This window comes from Epinephelus lanceolatus, chromosome 15 (assembly GCF_041903045.1).
Source record: "Epinephelus lanceolatus isolate andai-2023 chromosome 15, ASM4190304v1, whole genome shotgun sequence".
Taxonomy (NCBI): domain Eukaryota; kingdom Metazoa; phylum Chordata; class Actinopteri; order Perciformes; family Serranidae; genus Epinephelus; species Epinephelus lanceolatus.
Genome location: NC_135748.1, coordinates 13563271 through 13580039, shown reverse-complemented (window position 1 = coordinate 13580039; position 16769 = coordinate 13563271). Strand labels below are relative to the sequence as shown.

General features: G+C 44.4%; 1 protein-coding gene across 4 annotated transcripts in view; it reads right to left on the bottom strand.

Annotated features, from left to right (window-relative positions):
* Window positions 1-16208, bottom strand: part of daam2 (dishevelled associated activator of morphogenesis 2) — a 120824-nt gene extending 104616 nt beyond the window's left edge. For all 4 annotated transcript variants that reach the window (XM_033642162.2, XM_078174933.1, XM_078174932.1 and 1 more), the window contains exon 1: window positions 16040-16208. The gene's annotated coding sequence lies outside the window, so the exon portion shown is untranslated. The remainder of the gene's footprint in view (window positions 1-16039) is intronic.
* Between the last annotated feature and the right edge of the window lie 561 nt (window positions 16209-16769).

The following is a 16769-nucleotide window of genomic DNA, read 5'->3' as shown; positions in this document are numbered from 1 at the left end:
GCCACCCCCCTTCTCTGATAAGTAAAGAACAGGCCCTAAGAAAATTAATGTAAACAACAGAAAGTATTGCCAACACTGTGAAAATAAACCCAGGTAAGCAGTTATTATCCTTTAAGCTCAACACCCTGTGAGGTTTGAAGGTGTGTGCAAGTGTGTCTACTGTATACCCGAGAGAATAGGTGAATGAGCCTGTGTGTGTGTGTGTGTGTGTGTGTGTGTGCTCACATATGTATCTTCTCACTGTCGCGTGTGCAGGAGAGACAATGTAAATACATATCGCACCATGCTGTGAGGAGGGGTGTTGAGGGGGAGCAGAGGTGAGGGGGAGCGTTGTTGAGGGGGCCCATTGTGCACCGATTACCCGCAAGAGGGGTGAATGATGGTGTTGACTGAAGCCAGCTGAGCCCAGGGCAGGCTCCTGGAGCGGGAGACACACGCCCAGCACCACGTGCCCCTGAAATCCATCTGGCTTCTCAGTGACAAGCCAGTCCTGCACGCTTGCTCATTTTGTGCTGCTGCTAAAAGTGTACACAAACACACACCCACACACCCACAATGCTTGTGAAATCAAGCTAAACAAGACTCTCTCCTTTTAAGAATGCAGGGCTGGTGAGGAGCTCCAGCTCATTGGCTGGAATCTGAAAACTTTGCTCTGGCAAACACATACACAGGTTTGTAATGCTACGCTACATGATGAGGACTTTCAGCTGATTACGCTCATGCCTGAAGGTGATCCTAGCTGCCCTTTGAAAAAGTAACTTCATTCCCGTGTAGCATCCGATGATCGAAGCCAGAACCATAGGCATCATTTTGTCACTATATACTGTATTTACTTTAATGCACTACAGATGTTCCCTTACCCATGCTGCAAAAATGCATGTTGCTGCAGAGATGTGGGTGCAGGTTATAAGTGAAAAAATGTTGTCACACAATGAGCATGTGTCCACAGGATGAAAACCTGCTCCGAAAGAGAAAAAAAAGCCTTGACCCCCGTAGTACAAATCTGGGTTAATCACATCTGCTCTGGCAGCGTACAATCAACACACATTGTTCCTATTACATGCTATTTAAGTTAAATGGTCAGGTTGGGCCTCGAGTCGTTGTCCCATTGCACGCAGCAACAAAAATGTGGGTCAGCATTTTTTTTCCCTCGCAGCTTTTCCTCTCCCTGCATCTTAGTTTCCTTCACAGAACAATGAGTCTGCCTTTTTTTCCCTCCTCCTGAGACAGTTGGACCGAGTGAAAACTGGCATTATAATGACCACAACAATCACTGTGGGGCACACAGACAGTTAACACGCCTGCCTTGTGTGATACAGGGCGTGATATGAAATAGAACTCGGTGACCTTGTTTCACAACTTCACCTCATTCCTTTAAACACAGCCCCAAGCAGCCATTTCAATAATCATGAGCATTGATTGTTGAGGCTGGGATGAAAGGAAGACGGGAGTAGAGATCAATGAGAGCAGCAACTCACTGCTCTTTCACAGCCTCCTCTTTGAGTGGCACTGTACCTTAGGGGAGCCAAAATGGCTTACTCAGCTTTGGCCTAGTGTTCTAGTTTTACCAGAGACAACAGTGAAAAAAGCGAAGCCAAGCTGGAGGTGTCTGCAACTCTTCGCCCAAAGTCGAAATACCATAGCTAAAAATACACTACAGAAAAGTACTGACAATTGATATACCATTACATTTGAAGTTTTTAAGTAGCAGTGGATTCTGATGAAAAAAAAAGGAAGAGAAGCTGAGTCTGGGAAATGTATTGCACACCACTGACCAGTAGCCAAAAGCATGAGACAGATTTATGATCAGAGTCTGTTTTAATGCTTTGTCAACTAAGTGAGTTTGTGTGTGTGTGTTCAAATGTACGCGACAAATGCATCTCGGCAGGGCTTCTTCCCTCCATTCTGTTCCACGGGCCAGACCAGCAGGCCTCTGATCAACAGATCCTCTTCCTCTTCCTCGAGCTCTTGGATGGAATGTCAGGAAGGCAAGGTAATGACGGGTAGGGTGTGACAGTGTGTTCATTTATCTGTGTTCTTTGTGAATGTATGTAGGGCTGCAAGTGACTATAATGTCGATTATTTTCTCAATGAGTTGATTAGTTGTATGGTCTATAAAGTGTCAATTGCTGTTTTCCAAAGCCCAATATGATGTCCTCAGATATCTTGTTTTGTCCACAACCCAAAAATATTCAGTTTACTGCCATAGAGGAGTAAAGAAACCAGAACATATCCACATTTAAGAAGCTGGAATCAAAGAATTTTGACTTATTTTCTTTAAAAATCACCCAAACTGATTAGTCAATTATCAAATTAGTCGGCAGCTACTTTAAAAGTTGACATATAATTCATCAATCAATTAATCGTTGCAGCTCTAAGTGTGTGTATATATGTGGTGGAAGTGGAGGATGTCAATCTAATCTCGTGTGTTTCAGAAACCATTTCTCCCTCGCTTGCTTTTCATTTTCTTCCCAATACTTGCAGGAGAGAGGTGGGTTGTCCGAACCCCAAAGATTTTGTTTATCTCTGGCTTAAAAGGTGGAAAAGGGACCGGATAGAAAAATAAGGCTTCCCCTTGCTTATGTGGCTCCTGCTCCCTACTGAGGACTGCGGGAGCACCATCCGAGGGGTGAGAGATAAAGAATGCACGAGATTTCCTGCCTCGCGGCGCTGCGTTCCCCAAACATCGCCCCGGTTTATGTACTGCGGCCTGTCGTCATGACAACCTGGCGGCGAATCAGCACAAGAGTGGTGGTGATCCAAGGAGGGGGAAGAGTGAGAGAGGCAAGGCGGTTTTACAAACAGGCTTGCAGCAGCTCTGGAAGCAAGATGATCCAGAGAGATTCTGTGAAATATATTAAATATCCTCCTGCTTTAATCTTTGAGCTTGGAGCGTGTACATCACATTACTGTACTGCAGTACTGTTTACAATCGTGGCAATAGCTTATTGGTGGTTAGGCAAGTGCCTTTAAATTGACTTAACAGGAGGTCCAAAGCACATGCGCCCACCTCACTCGAGTCCACTGGAAAATCTCATTTAATTCTCATTGACTAATTGGATTTGAGTCATTATTCCAGCCATATTTCATCAAGGCCTTTAAGTTGATAAACACAGCTCAACTTCTGTCCAAAATGTCACTCCCCTCAAGCTCTTGGGATGCCACAACCACTTAACTTTCAGTAGTATAAAAAAATCAAAATCACATCCATGTTCCATCCACATTAAAGCTGATCTCTGTGCCCATTGTAATTGCCCCAGTCACTGGCAACGAATTGCACATTTGAGGGATTTTGTTTGTCAGTGCCGCAGGACAGTGGACATGTGTATGGCTTGATATAGCAGCATTAAACGTCTGCAGCAAGGGTCCAGTCTGTCAGCCTAATACCTCTAATCCACCCCCCACTGCTATGTCAATCCCAGTAGATGTGGTCAAGGGTACGGTTACAGTTCGGCAGCATCACCGCTACTATGCTGACCCCCCCTCCATTTCACCTCTTTCTCTCTCCCTGGTGATCACAGTGTCTTTCGGTCTCCTCACACCACATGCACAGCTTATCCCCACAGCTGCTGGACAATGTGAAGGTATGGGGTAGAGAGGGAGGGGGTGAACTGCGATGAAGCGGGGGGGAACTGGACTTTAAAAAGCCTTTTTCTAGATGGATCACTGCCTGAAGAAATATTGCAAGCTCTGACGCTGAAAATGGGCAGTGCGGCCAAGCTGTTCAGATAGAGACAGAGGCAGAGAGAAGATATATCAGCCTCCAGTAGCTTTAATGCAGGCCAATTCCTGCGCGGCTGAAACAGTCAGATGGTTTGGCACGCACAGCAATGGCTTATGGGTTATCTCTCCATCACTCCATTGCTGACAGGATGGACCTTTCAAAACACATGCACACAGACACACACACATGTCTGCAGAGCTTTTAGCTTTCTAGATGTGTATTTCTCCTATATTAGCTATAAAAAAAACAAACCTTGAACTGCACACCATTGATGGCAAAACTCACAGCAACCACTGCCAGCAGGACATTAGTGGAGAGGAGTTAGAAGAGCTACATAACCACAGTAGCAGAAGACTGGATGCATGGGAGTGAATACTAATTAGTCAGTGGCAGGGCTGGAAATAACTTGGATCATACACCATCTGGAACAGAGCGATGACACTTAAACTGAAAGGAAGCTGCTTCATTTTTCCGACCCCACGTGATCTCACAAGTGCACAAACGAGTTTGAGCTGACACACAAACAAATATAAACAACCACTTCTAAACACAATGCATGCAGATTCCAAAACTACCAAAAATAAGTTTGGTCTCCACGGTTGCTAGGACATGCCTGGGTCATTTGAGTTTCTCCTGCTGGATCCTGTCGTTTGTTTACTCCCACACTTCCTGAATGCTGATGGCAGATAGTCTCCTGGTTTATACAAGTGGAGGGAGAAGAAAAACAGCACACTGCTCTGAGAGGCTGCTGCACGATGCAAAGGAGGAAGAGGGGGATGGAAAGGGGGGGGGGGTCAGTATCCAAGTAACCAAGGGAACAGCAGCAAGGGGGTCACCTGATGTCCACATGTGATATTTACCACGAGGGAGTGATGGCGTGTATATCAGAGGAGGATGGCAACTGTTTTAACAGGCTTCCTCCCAATCTTCTCTCCATCTGTAAAACTTTAAAAATGGAAAGAAGATCCAGATTCTACATGAGAACCTGTGTTTTACATCAGTATTGATCAGGGACAGCACATGAGAAGAGGAACTTTTTGAGAATTATGGTAGACAGGGAAAACACCACCAGCATGTCAAGAGGGAGAGTTAGGGCTAGTGCTACTAGGGTTGGGTAATTTAAAGCAGTGGTTCCCAACTGGTGGGTCGCGGTCCAAAAGTGGGTCACAGGTACATTCTGAATAACGTGTCAAGATCATAAAAAAACACACTTTATTTTAAGTGCAGTGTATTTCTGGCACAGAGCTTTTATTTTGAAGTGCCCAATTCTGCGGTAGAGTGAGTGACTAACCAAACGCAGTCCATTCAGTATGACACTGAATGGATTCAACTGTGTGGACCTTGAACTAATGACTAAGGAGAAATCTGGACCAGTTGGAAACCTCTGCTTTAAAGGGTACCAACCAAATTACAACGGTACTACCAAGTACCAATTGATGTTAAATCCATCAGTGCTGATACCTGAGGGCACATCTGGATGAGAATCCTGGGTTTAGGCAAGAGGTGGACGTGCCCTGAAGCGCCCCAAAGCCTGGGAGTACCTCCAAGCTCAGCCAGGGAGCTCCACAGAGTGGCTACGTTCAACTTTAGACAAGAGGCGGAAGCACCCCAAAACATCCCAGCAAGCCAAAGCCATCGCTGCAGCACTGATCTGCCACAATAGTTTCAGCATCTGGTCTATTTTCTTTTCCACAGTATTTTAATAAAAGCCTTCTATCACTGCTAGACAAGCAGACACACATGCATACATTCGCTCTATGTGTGATGAGAAAAGAGCAGAGGAGCAGAATTGTGTTTTGGTCTACTATGTCACCCCTGCAGCTTGTTCAAAAATATTTTTTTTGTTATTACAGAGAAAGTAAAGTACCAAAAACAGTCATTGTTGGGTACCAAATTCCAGGTACTGTAACAGGTACCAGTATTGGTTCAAATGTGAACAGTACCAAACGTAGTACCTACGCGTTACAGGTGAACATAAGAATAACAGAGGTACTGTAAAGGACAGAAGAGATAGTCTGGTCATGCTTACAGATGATGAATAACACCCACAGTTGCTAAATCTGGGGAAAAGGACACAGTTTATCACACTGCACAAATAAACGCGTTGCCTTTCAACAGTCCATTTGAAGTGCACAGCCAGCGCAAAACCTGTGCAGGATCAATCTGCCTCTCCGGAGGGATAAAAGCAAAAGGCCCCATTTCAACAAGCCTCTCCTGAGACAGACCCCTATTCATGCGGCCTCTGAATGCTTTAGTTGTTGCCAACCACGCGGTTTGTCACTTGGCGAAAAGGAGTTTCTGAAAAGAACTTGCCGGGGATGAAGGATCCATGGCTCGGGTCCACTGTTCAGATGGTGTTTATCTGTTTAGTAACTCGACAGCAAAAAAAGACAGAACCATTTGTTATTGCTCCTGGATCCTTAACTGCGTTCGCCCATCCACCTCAGAGCTCAAACACAATGAGATGACAGTTAGCTCAGATGATGCATTAGAGGTTGGAAGTGAGCCTGCAGAACACAGTAAAAGTGCCTGTCACAGCTTTCTGTTCTACGTAAGAGCTTTGAACTGCACCATAAAGTCATTACATGATTGGAAAAAAATGCATGGGAATATGTGGAAGCCAAATTTAGTAATCCCAAAGTCTTAGCAAGAATTATGATGGTGTTGAGCTAAAAAAAATGTTTTACTGTTTAGTAATGGCTTTAGGTTTTAAACAAAGTGAGATCACTGAGGAGGGTTTGTCTGATACTGCATGTTTAAACCTTTTTTTTCCCCTTCCTCAGGTCAAACAATGGTTGTCTAGCTTCCAAACCCTGCAGATGAGGATGGGTTAAGAATATTATGATGGAAGATGAGTGAACGGGATGCATCTACATCTTAAATCTTGTTAAGATGCTCCAGCCTTAGATCACATCGATAATACACAATTGTTGCGCTCATAAAGTGAATTACAGTTGCTTGAATTGAATTGAGGATGAAGGAAGGAGGCTCTGTTATCTGACAGCCTGTCTTATCTTAAGTTAAAAATGACAGGCTATTTGTTTGTTGGTCACTATGGAGTCAAATACAAGCAAGTCATTGTGGAATTTAGAGTCCTCCTTCACTCAAAAGTGTGTTTTTCTTCTATTTATGTCCCCTTAAATGTTGGACCTTGACTACAGGCTACTGATTAAACAGCCTATCTTGAAATGTTCACCAGGCAAGACAGATGAGGTACATCATTAATATGAAAACCAATCTCTTTCTAATACAGGAAACACATATTGACAGGGTAACAGACTTCAGCACAACACCAACAAAGAAACCGTAGACCTCCAGCACAGAGTGGTGTCATCTGAGAGCAGAGTTAGTGTTATCATATTGAAATTTTGATCGCAGTTTTTCGGGGTAAGCTTGACTCTGCTGATTCCTTCCACCACCTACCAAATACCCCATCATAGCAGATATTATTGTATGTTTCATAACCTCTAACGGTGTCTCAGCCACAGCTAGTTAGCCTACAAGCTAACAAGATAACAAGTTAACAAACAACATACAAATAAAAGATGCTAACTGAGCTTAACATTCTGATATGTCTGCTAGTTGCTGATTTTGGTGCACAACAGACCACTCATCTGAGTCGGACTCTGACTGAGGCCGAAACATGTACAGTTGAATCTCTGTGATGTTATTTCCGAGGCTTAAGCCCTGTACATATTCCGCAAGATCAGAGAAATGTGTTCTTTTTCTCGATGTGGCAAGAACAAGAACAAAGTTCTTTCTGGCCAGGACATTTCATACTTCATGAGAAACTCAAGTGCAGAACTCAAAGGTCCCTCGTGCGTTTCTGCATTAGCCACGGCCACTTCAAATTTCTGACCAATCACAGCAGCCCTGCGAGAGAAAACAAATTTCTCTGTTCTTGCAGAGTATGTAAAGGCCTTGACGCTGACACTAGCCATTTTGATCCACACTGCTCTAACACAAGTCAACCTTGCGCAAGCAGCGCTGAAGGAAGCAAAAAGCATAAGCGAAAGTTACAGCAAGCAATTTTTTCAGTGAGGGAGAAAGAGTAGATCTGCTTTCAGCCCCTTGTCAAGAGTTTTTTTTTTTAAACTATAATGTGGGAAAACTATTATGTTAATCAAAACATTAGTATACATCCTCTAAAACGTGTCTGGTGAGGGAAAGTTTGAGAACTTGCAGTGACACGACTGTAGTATGTGAGAATTACACAAAACCCGTTTTTCAGGGGAATCCCATGAACCAGGCGTAAAAATAAAACAGTACGGGTATCCAAATGTGAAAATGGAAGCAAAACACTGCCAGTGGCAACAAAATGCATTAAAAGGAAAACTGGAATTCACAATCTAAATATAAGAAGCCACAAACTTAGTTTAATGAGGTAATTCCCTCAGTCAAATGACATTTACTGTACATGAACCAGAACATTTAGTCTCATTAACAAAACTCAAACTCAAAGCTATAAACTTTACCTATCACAGGTTCAACATCCAGACCATATTCTGTGGGAGAAGCCAAAGTAAACCAGCCACAGTTTGGCCCATTCTCAAAACTCTGTGTCACATCAACATCTATGTCTCGATCTCAGCCCCCCGTCTGAAGTGATTCATTGGTAGGGAGTGCTTTTTGCCAGGCTTCTTTATCGCTGTGCTGAAAAGCCTGAAGGATCTCCCGCTTCGGGAAAGATAAACTGTGTTGTCCAGCCTGAATATAAGAAAAGGGGACTGGTCATACAAACTGCTTAGATAAGTGATCTGGGACTGAAAAGACAGGGCAGGGGACTTCTGCTGCCACTGCTACCACTAGGGGTTGCTGGGAGGAGGAGGGCCTCACAGCAATGGTGGGGCTCAGCCTCTCTGAGCCTGGAGGACCCCAAGGGAAAAGCCAGTCCAGAGAGCGGGGGACTCTCACGGATAGTCGAGAAATTTTCCCACAATCAAACACACAAACAGAGCCACACGGGGCAGCGAAAAGGACCCTTGTCCACCGAGGAGACCAAGGGAGGGAGGGAAAGAGGAGGAAGATCTGATAGTTACAATAACACAGCCCAAAGAAGTACATGCTATGTCGTATCTCTTGTGAAAAGGCCCCTCACGGTGAATGCACTCTATAGACAAACACTGTTCTGTGAAGGATATTCAGTGGACTCAAAATTCTCCCAGGAATGTTTAACCTGTAAGTAACCTTAAGTAAATTTTAGAAACTCAGGGGGCTGGTATGGGCCTCTAACAGATGATTTGGCCAAACCCACACAGTTCATTGGTAAATGACCTCATTAAGGTAATCTGTTTTCAGCACAATCCACCACTACAAATACCATCTGCTAGGCATTAAATGGGGTGTCAGGCCACTGAGGACATCTGGATTGTTAGTGTTGAGGAGTTTAGGCTAATTTAGGGAGGATCTGATGCTGGGAAACAAACAATGCAAGATAAAAACTCAAGGGCAGAGAATCAGGGCCAAATGATTTGTCTTCAGTTTGGCAATGGGGACCAAATCTACTCAGTTTGCAGGCAGAGGAAATTCTCAGGTTAAAGAGGAACTGGGTGAACTTTGTTGCTGGAGCTTAGGCAAAACAAAGCCACATGACTCCAGATAGACTTTGAATACCATTAGCTACCCAACCCAACATGTCAAGATAATTAAATCTAAAGCACATAATGACGAGCTCTTTGTAAACATTTCCTAGAGGACCTGCTGGGCAGTTGGACCAGGTCACAGGTCAAAGGTCAGCTTTCACCACAGTTAGCTATGTGTTGAGTCTATTCTCAACAATAACATAGATTTGACCTCTGATACAAAGAGCTGCGTCTGTTACGATCATTTTCCACAGCTTCTGTTCACAATTTTTCATTGCAGAACAACCAAAAACTTCAAATGTCAGGGCCTTAAATCCTTTGAGGATACACCTGGATGATACAAAAGCAGTACCCCACTAAGGGAGCTGATAGCTTTGTGTTTTGATTTCTGCACTGTCTGCACTCAGGTCTACAGTCATGTATCCCACCGTCTTTGACCCAAGCCAAACTCGTCATTCTTTTCCAGTGTGATTGATGTCCATCTCCTGGAAATCTAAAGGTTACATCTTGAGAAAATGTGGCATGCGAGCCTCCTTTTGAGTGGGTCGGCAAAAGTCTTCAAACTTCCTTTTATAGAAGTAACCCCCTGAGCTGGATATCATCGCTATTATAAATAAGAAGCTGGAATGCAGAAGGGGAAAAAAATAAACATCCAAGCTGCTCCGTTATCTGCACCCAGCTGTGCAGTTTAGAGGCCAATCCTTGGAGATGATGTCACGCTGGCATTGTGTTACTGTTAAAACAGCATTCCTATAATTCTGTGTGGATACTGATTCATTCATGGAAAGGCAAGCAAACTCTATGAAATGCAGAACATTGAATTAAGGTCATATAACCCTGAAACTGTTCAACAACGCAACAACTGTGATTGATTCCTAATGCCCCATTGTGAAAGTATAGCTGATAGTAATATCAACTGGAATGTGAATACAGACATCACCATGAAAGTCTACCCTACGTGGATGAGTGCAGGTGGTCATTAGTGGTTGAGAAACCAGTGGTTAGTTATGTCCACCGGACTGTGTGTACAGACCACAAGATCAAAACAGAACATCCAAGAAACCGAAAGAAATTTTAAGGGTACTTAAATGAGTAAACCTCCAGGTGGCAGGGTGATGTTGGATTCAGGTTTTGAGGAGTTTACCAAGGAGCAAGGGCAGACAGAGGAAAATCTCCAGATGCAGCCTTTCAAGCTAATTTCAGAAGCAAAGTGAATCTGAGTTGCAGAGGTGAGGGGAAACCTGCAGCCGAGAGAATACGGGAGACTGACGCACTGGAGGTTTGATAAACGATTCCATATGTGCTCCAGATCCCAAGTGAAAGAGCTGCTTTGTGCTCAGCGAGGTAGCACGCGCACAAGTCCCGAGTGGGACCCCCCCTCCTCTCTTTCCCTTCCATCTACTGACAAAACCTATCTGGGCCTTTCCCGGTAGCTCAGGGTAATATTAGCCAAGTGTAGGGGCAGGAGCGAGGGGTTTGGATGCCCGAATCTCAACCCTCAGCCCAGCAGTGTATTTTGACGGGAGCTAATTGCCTGTGACTACATGGAGACAGGGGACCGAAACAACCATTGCATTGAGTTAGTTGTCTGAGGGTGAAGGAGGGTAGAGGGTAGAGGGGACCATGGTTGGGAACAAGGAGGGGGGAAGGTAGGGGGCATGGAGCTGTCAGGAAGTGAAGACATATTAGGATATTCTCAACCTCCATTACCCCCAACACTAAATCATTCCTAGTGATGGGGAAATAATTCCTCAACACATTAAAGAGGCAATCTTACATGAGCACCTGCTCCCTGTGTGTATAGCTCTGATATGATTGAAGAACCAATCATCCAGACATCATGCACACTTAATGCAAAATACCACCTTTACTGTGGCCACAAGCTCCCCACCGTAGAATCTGAACAATGCATGGTGAAACCGAGACTTAAATTGCCTCTAATTTATACCAGTGGTGGAAACATGCAAGTCTAATCAGGTAGTCAAGGCAGCAAGCTACTGTTTCCAAAAACACTACAGCAGCGCAAGAGCACAAAAGCCTGGCTAACAATGACACATTGTGCAGAACTACGAGAACAGAACTTGAGGTGTCTATCCTATGATAAAGTATCTGGGGTTTATGAGATTTTAATTAACCACATGGTTATGTAACTCTTTTTTACATGTGGAGCAAGTGGGTGTGTGTGGTGAGACTGACAGGAAATTAGACTATAGGGACAGATTGAGGAGGAGGAAAAAGGAGAAGGAGGGGTGGCGGAAGAATGCAAAGTGTCTTGCACTGTTTTGTTTAAAAGATCCCATTGGACAAGAGGTTTCCTCCTTCAACAACGCGGTGTGACTCTTGACCCATGGATGTTGGTTTTTCCAGCCAATTAGGGTTAATAGATTCATAGTTTCATAACTTTAAGTCCACATCACAATAACGAGACGAAGATACAAGAGTGATGCGAGGAACAACAAGAGAAAGTAAATCTTGGAGATTGTAGATTATTGAGGTGAGGTGCCAGCAAATGTACATTAAGATCATATCAGCACTGCTTCACAGTTGGATAACCCCAATGCTGATCTGATGCCAAGGGTTTCTGGCACACAACATGCCGCAGTTCCTCTCCAACTCAGGTTCTTCACAGCGGAAAACAGCCTCACTACTGTATGGGAGAAACAGACCAAAGCCTGTTGCAACCACCCATCAGCAAGCCCTGCACACCGAGCCCCTGTGGCCAGGACCTGTTCTATAGAAAATGAGATCCATCTATTGCTTGAGGTAAAATGAAAGCTTAAGAATCTGTCCATGTCTAACAGATATTTCAATCTCAAAAAAAACATGTCCATATCTGTATTTAACCTTCCATCTCTAATACAAAAAATGTCTAGTGTCCAAAATGTAGACCTTTCCATGCTTTGTCTAATCTACCAAATAAATTTAAGTTACTAAATATACCGTACAAATCAGGTTTATGATCTAAGTTATTTCCAATCTCAGAACCCAGCAGCTCTCAGTCTGACAACGATAAAGCCTCTGGGGGCAACAGCCAATATTTCAGGAGATCCGGTTCGCCAGCAGCTATCCGGGCCATGACTTCCTCTTCCATTCACCACTCATTGTTTACACTTTGATTGGAAACTTGAGACAGGTCCAGACAACATTTTGGCTCATTTCTATAAACAGATGTCTGCATAAGAATGCAGAGAAATTAGAAAACAAAGTCAATAAAAAGCGAAATCGTCATCAGACGATAGCTGATAGGTTGCAAGACTGCATTTCAGCCGATGCCTCTTTTGCTCTTCTCACGTACAGTTTACTTGCATGCAACCAAAGCCCACTCAAACATGACTGTAGTCCAAGTACTACTAATCAAACGGAAACCAGAATGCTTCAAATAACAAAATCTTATCCAGTTGCCTTCAGATTCTGCATACATATGCAGATATCTATTTAAGGAGATACAGTTATTTCAGAATAAATTAACATTATTGTGCAGGAATTGGATGTGCCCTTTTCTTCAGAGATTTGGCACTGCATGGGCAGGCTATGCAAGTGTAATGCACAGTGTAAAATATGGTTGCCCCCTGCTGCTAAAACAAATCTGTGAGTCAAGCCGGTTTCACTTTTTTCACATATACTTGTAAATGAAGGTGCTAGTACAATGGGAGAGGTGGGTTTGTTGTGGCTGGGGGGGGGGGGGGGGGGGGGGTCATAACCACTTGTGACTGGTAACTGGGGGGGCACACAGACGCAACACTGTGTCTGGTATAGGATTATACCCTCACATCTAATTACTTCCAGACTCCTTTGCTCTGCGCCAGAAACTCTGCACAGATACAGGGGCATGCTGCCTGCCTATCCACCACACAAAGAGAGGACTGGGCTGGAGCAGAGACTGGCATGAGGCTGTAGTACATGCACCGTGGCCGCTCAGTGTGTTAGTGATGAGTTTAGGGTAAAGAGGAAAAAGAAGAGCCAGCTGCTGGCAAACTTTTAGGGGAGCAAATTTTATGAGGCCAGACTGGGACAAAGCCATCGACTTGGAATGCTCGTTGATGAACTGCAAGGGCGCAAGTGCTGTACATGAGGGTGTCGGTGCTTTCTAGATGATGTGATGATCAGTATCCATTGCATACTGATTTATTAAAAGTCATATTTGGACCACAAACAATGTACATCTAAATCCTGAGTGCCCCTGACAAATTATCCAGCGAATCAGTGAATTGGCTGCAGATGTGTGTTCAGAGTGAAGGCTGCACAAAAGATGCAGACGATTTGTGCAGCATAGCCCTCCCTGTGCCAAACACATGCCTCAGCCCTGCCTCAGCCCTGCCTCGGGTCCTGCCCCATCCTGCCTGCCACACCAGATTCTCACCTTACTGCCCCAGCGGGCAAAAGCAATTGCCAACCAAAACATCTGGCCCTGATGGAAGTGAGTCAACCTCTGCCTCATTGACTGGTGGGGAACAATGGCCTTGTCTTTTCCCTGCTGGCCACCCTTTCCCTCAGCAGAGCAGCTTCCACTGGGCACACACACCACAGCCATGTGCGGCCACCCCGATACCTGGTAACACAAACGCAGCCACCCTGAGCTGACAGGCTGCCAGTCAACTTTCCGCCACAGAAACACACACGCACAACTAAAAGCTCTATACACAGTCAGCAGGGGCACAACCAGAGGCAGAACACCTCAGCTCAGTGGCCTTGTTGCTCTTGGATGTTAGACCTATTTTTCTTCCCTCCCTCCCCTCTGAAAACACACAGGTAGCTGGACAAGGATTATGCGCTGTAATCAAAACAGTGGACCTAAAAATACTCCAGCCAAATTGCTGCAACAGCTGCTCTAGTCTGACTTGAGAGCAAATAGGCAAATATTCCTGTTTGATATGTATGATTGTACACGCTTGAAGCTGAACCTGTGAAAAAGCTTAAAGCGTATTAAAAGCTCAGTGGATTGCAGCACTGCTTAGAGATATACAGCCGGCTAGTGCAGGGCTTTTCACTAAATCCATCCATTGCTGATGTCCATTAACAACAAGTCTGTGGGGTTCACTGGGCAGCCTATTGATGCCTGTAAAGTATGTGCATTACACATTGTTGAAAATTCCTTCAGCAGCCTTACATGGACAAATCCTGCAAGCCACTTACCCCCAATGGGTTAGCATGATTAAACTGTAATTTCTATGTCATAATCCATTCCAATCCTTTCACCCATAATCATCATTTATTTTTTATTTCTCTGCACTGTGGCCAAAAACAGTCAACGATCACTGCGGCTTGCTTGACGCTCCCAAGCAGCACAGTCTCTATCCAGTAGGAGGAATGTAGCAGATGCTAAGTACTCCTTAGGCAAAGCTGTGTGGGTGAGGAGGAGGGGATGATTTTGCGCTTAGCGTGGTGCTGTGCTTGTAAAGCCTCAACAACTGACCAAGAGGAGCCAATGCTGCATCACTGCCAGATGTTCGGTTGGATTAAATAGCTCTCGATGCCTTCCCATCCCATAAACTGGCTGAGAGTGTGGGCTTTAAGAGGTATGGATGCCCCCCCCCCCCCCCCCAAGTGTGCAAGCATTTCCCTTCATTTTCCTGATTACGAAATTTTTTTATTTGGAACAAAACAACTATTTAGAAAATGCTGCGAGAGACTGGAGATCTCAGCCTTTCACCAATCAGACTGCCCGGATTCATTTTGGAAATTTAGGAGGGGGACACCTGTTTTCTGTTAGAGGAAGAAATGTTTTGACATGCTATTGTTTGGATGGATGGAAACCTGAAAAGTTGCTGTAGCTTCATTCACAAGAGGAATTGGAAGTGATTTATTCTGATATTAAATCTGAAAATCTGATTTTCCTGCAAATTAGAAAAGGTGATATAATTCCCTTTATCTTGGTTAAGGATTTTCACATATCCAGTGTCAAGTTCTTCAGATTTTGGACAAAAAAATAAGGAAACACCAAACAAAAATGGGGAAAATGTAGGTAGAATCTCACTCAGACAGAAAAATCTTGAATACTAGAGTAAAACTACATAGTAAGACTCAACACTACACAGCATGCCTTGTTATGAATAGACATTTTTTTGCAGTATGACTGAGGCAGTCACTGTGATGACAGAGCAGCTGAGGTGACGCAGCGCCCTCTTTGGATTGTCACAGGAATTAAATGTCCGTGTGGCCCAGTGAACGCACAGCCGCCTAATATCGAGGTCAAATGCATTGCGCATCACGTGAAGGCTGAATGCTGTCCATCATTATAACACATATCAGTATTAATAACTGAACATCATAATAATACCATTAAAACTCAGATCAACAGAAGAAATCGACGGAGGAAGGCTGTCATGCGCACAGCTGCATATAAATTAACCAATATGCAACTAATGGTGGCCAATACCGTGCCATATTTGACAGGAAACAGGTGATATTAAACCATTAATCATGTCCCTCTTTAATATTAATACATCCAGCGGCTGGCAGGCTTCACATCAGGTGTTGGATCTTAATTGACATGATGAGCAGAAAAACAGCAACCAGGCAGAGCACGTTTTCATCTTCAACCAAAGGAGAGGTGATTCAATGTGATGTGAAAACGCCTCATCATGCTCATGTATCTACACCTCAGCGTGACAGTCTCCAGCCCAGAGCTGTCTTTGCGTCTTCGCTTGCTGAACTGAAGAGAGAGAACCGGGGCTGAGCACCATCACAAGGTACCGCCGGTTCACATTGATTTTCAGGGAAATTGCAAACTTACCTTCCAGCTTTGTTGCGGAGAAACAATTGCTGCTCGGTAATAATAATCCCTTGTCGCTGTCACCACTCGGATCCGGCCGAATTGAGTCCCGCGGTGGGCTGGATAAATGTGGAGCCGATGCCCCGTGCTGACTGTACGAGGCTGTTCATTCAGCTGAATGATAGTGGAGAGTGAAGCGACCGACAAGTCGGTCAAAACAGCAGCACCACGCCTCCCCTCTTAAAGCTACCGCACTCTGTCTGTCTGTCTGTCTGCTTGTCTCTGTGTGTGTGTGTGTGTGTGTGTGTGTGTGTTAGAGGTGAGAATGACCACTATGCAATCATAACTCAAACATTTCTTTAATAATTAATCCTTTTCATGTTTTGTTCCCTGAACCCAATAACGTCATTATAATATAGGCCACTTCATTAGGTATACCTGTTCAACTGCTCCTTAATGTAAATAGCTAATCAGTCAATCACATGGCAGCAACTCAATGCATTTAGGCATGTAGACATGGTCAAGGCAACCTGCTGAAGTTCAAACCGAGCATCAGAGTGGGGAAGAAAGGTGATTTAAGTGTCTTTGAACGTGGCATGGTTGTTGTTGAGTATTTCAGAAACTGCTGCTCTACTGGGGTTTGCACACACAGCCATCTCTAGGGTTTACAGAGGATGGTCCCAAAAAGAGGAAATTGTTGATGCCAGAGGTCAGAGGAGAATGGCCAGACTGGTTCAAGGTGATAGAAAGG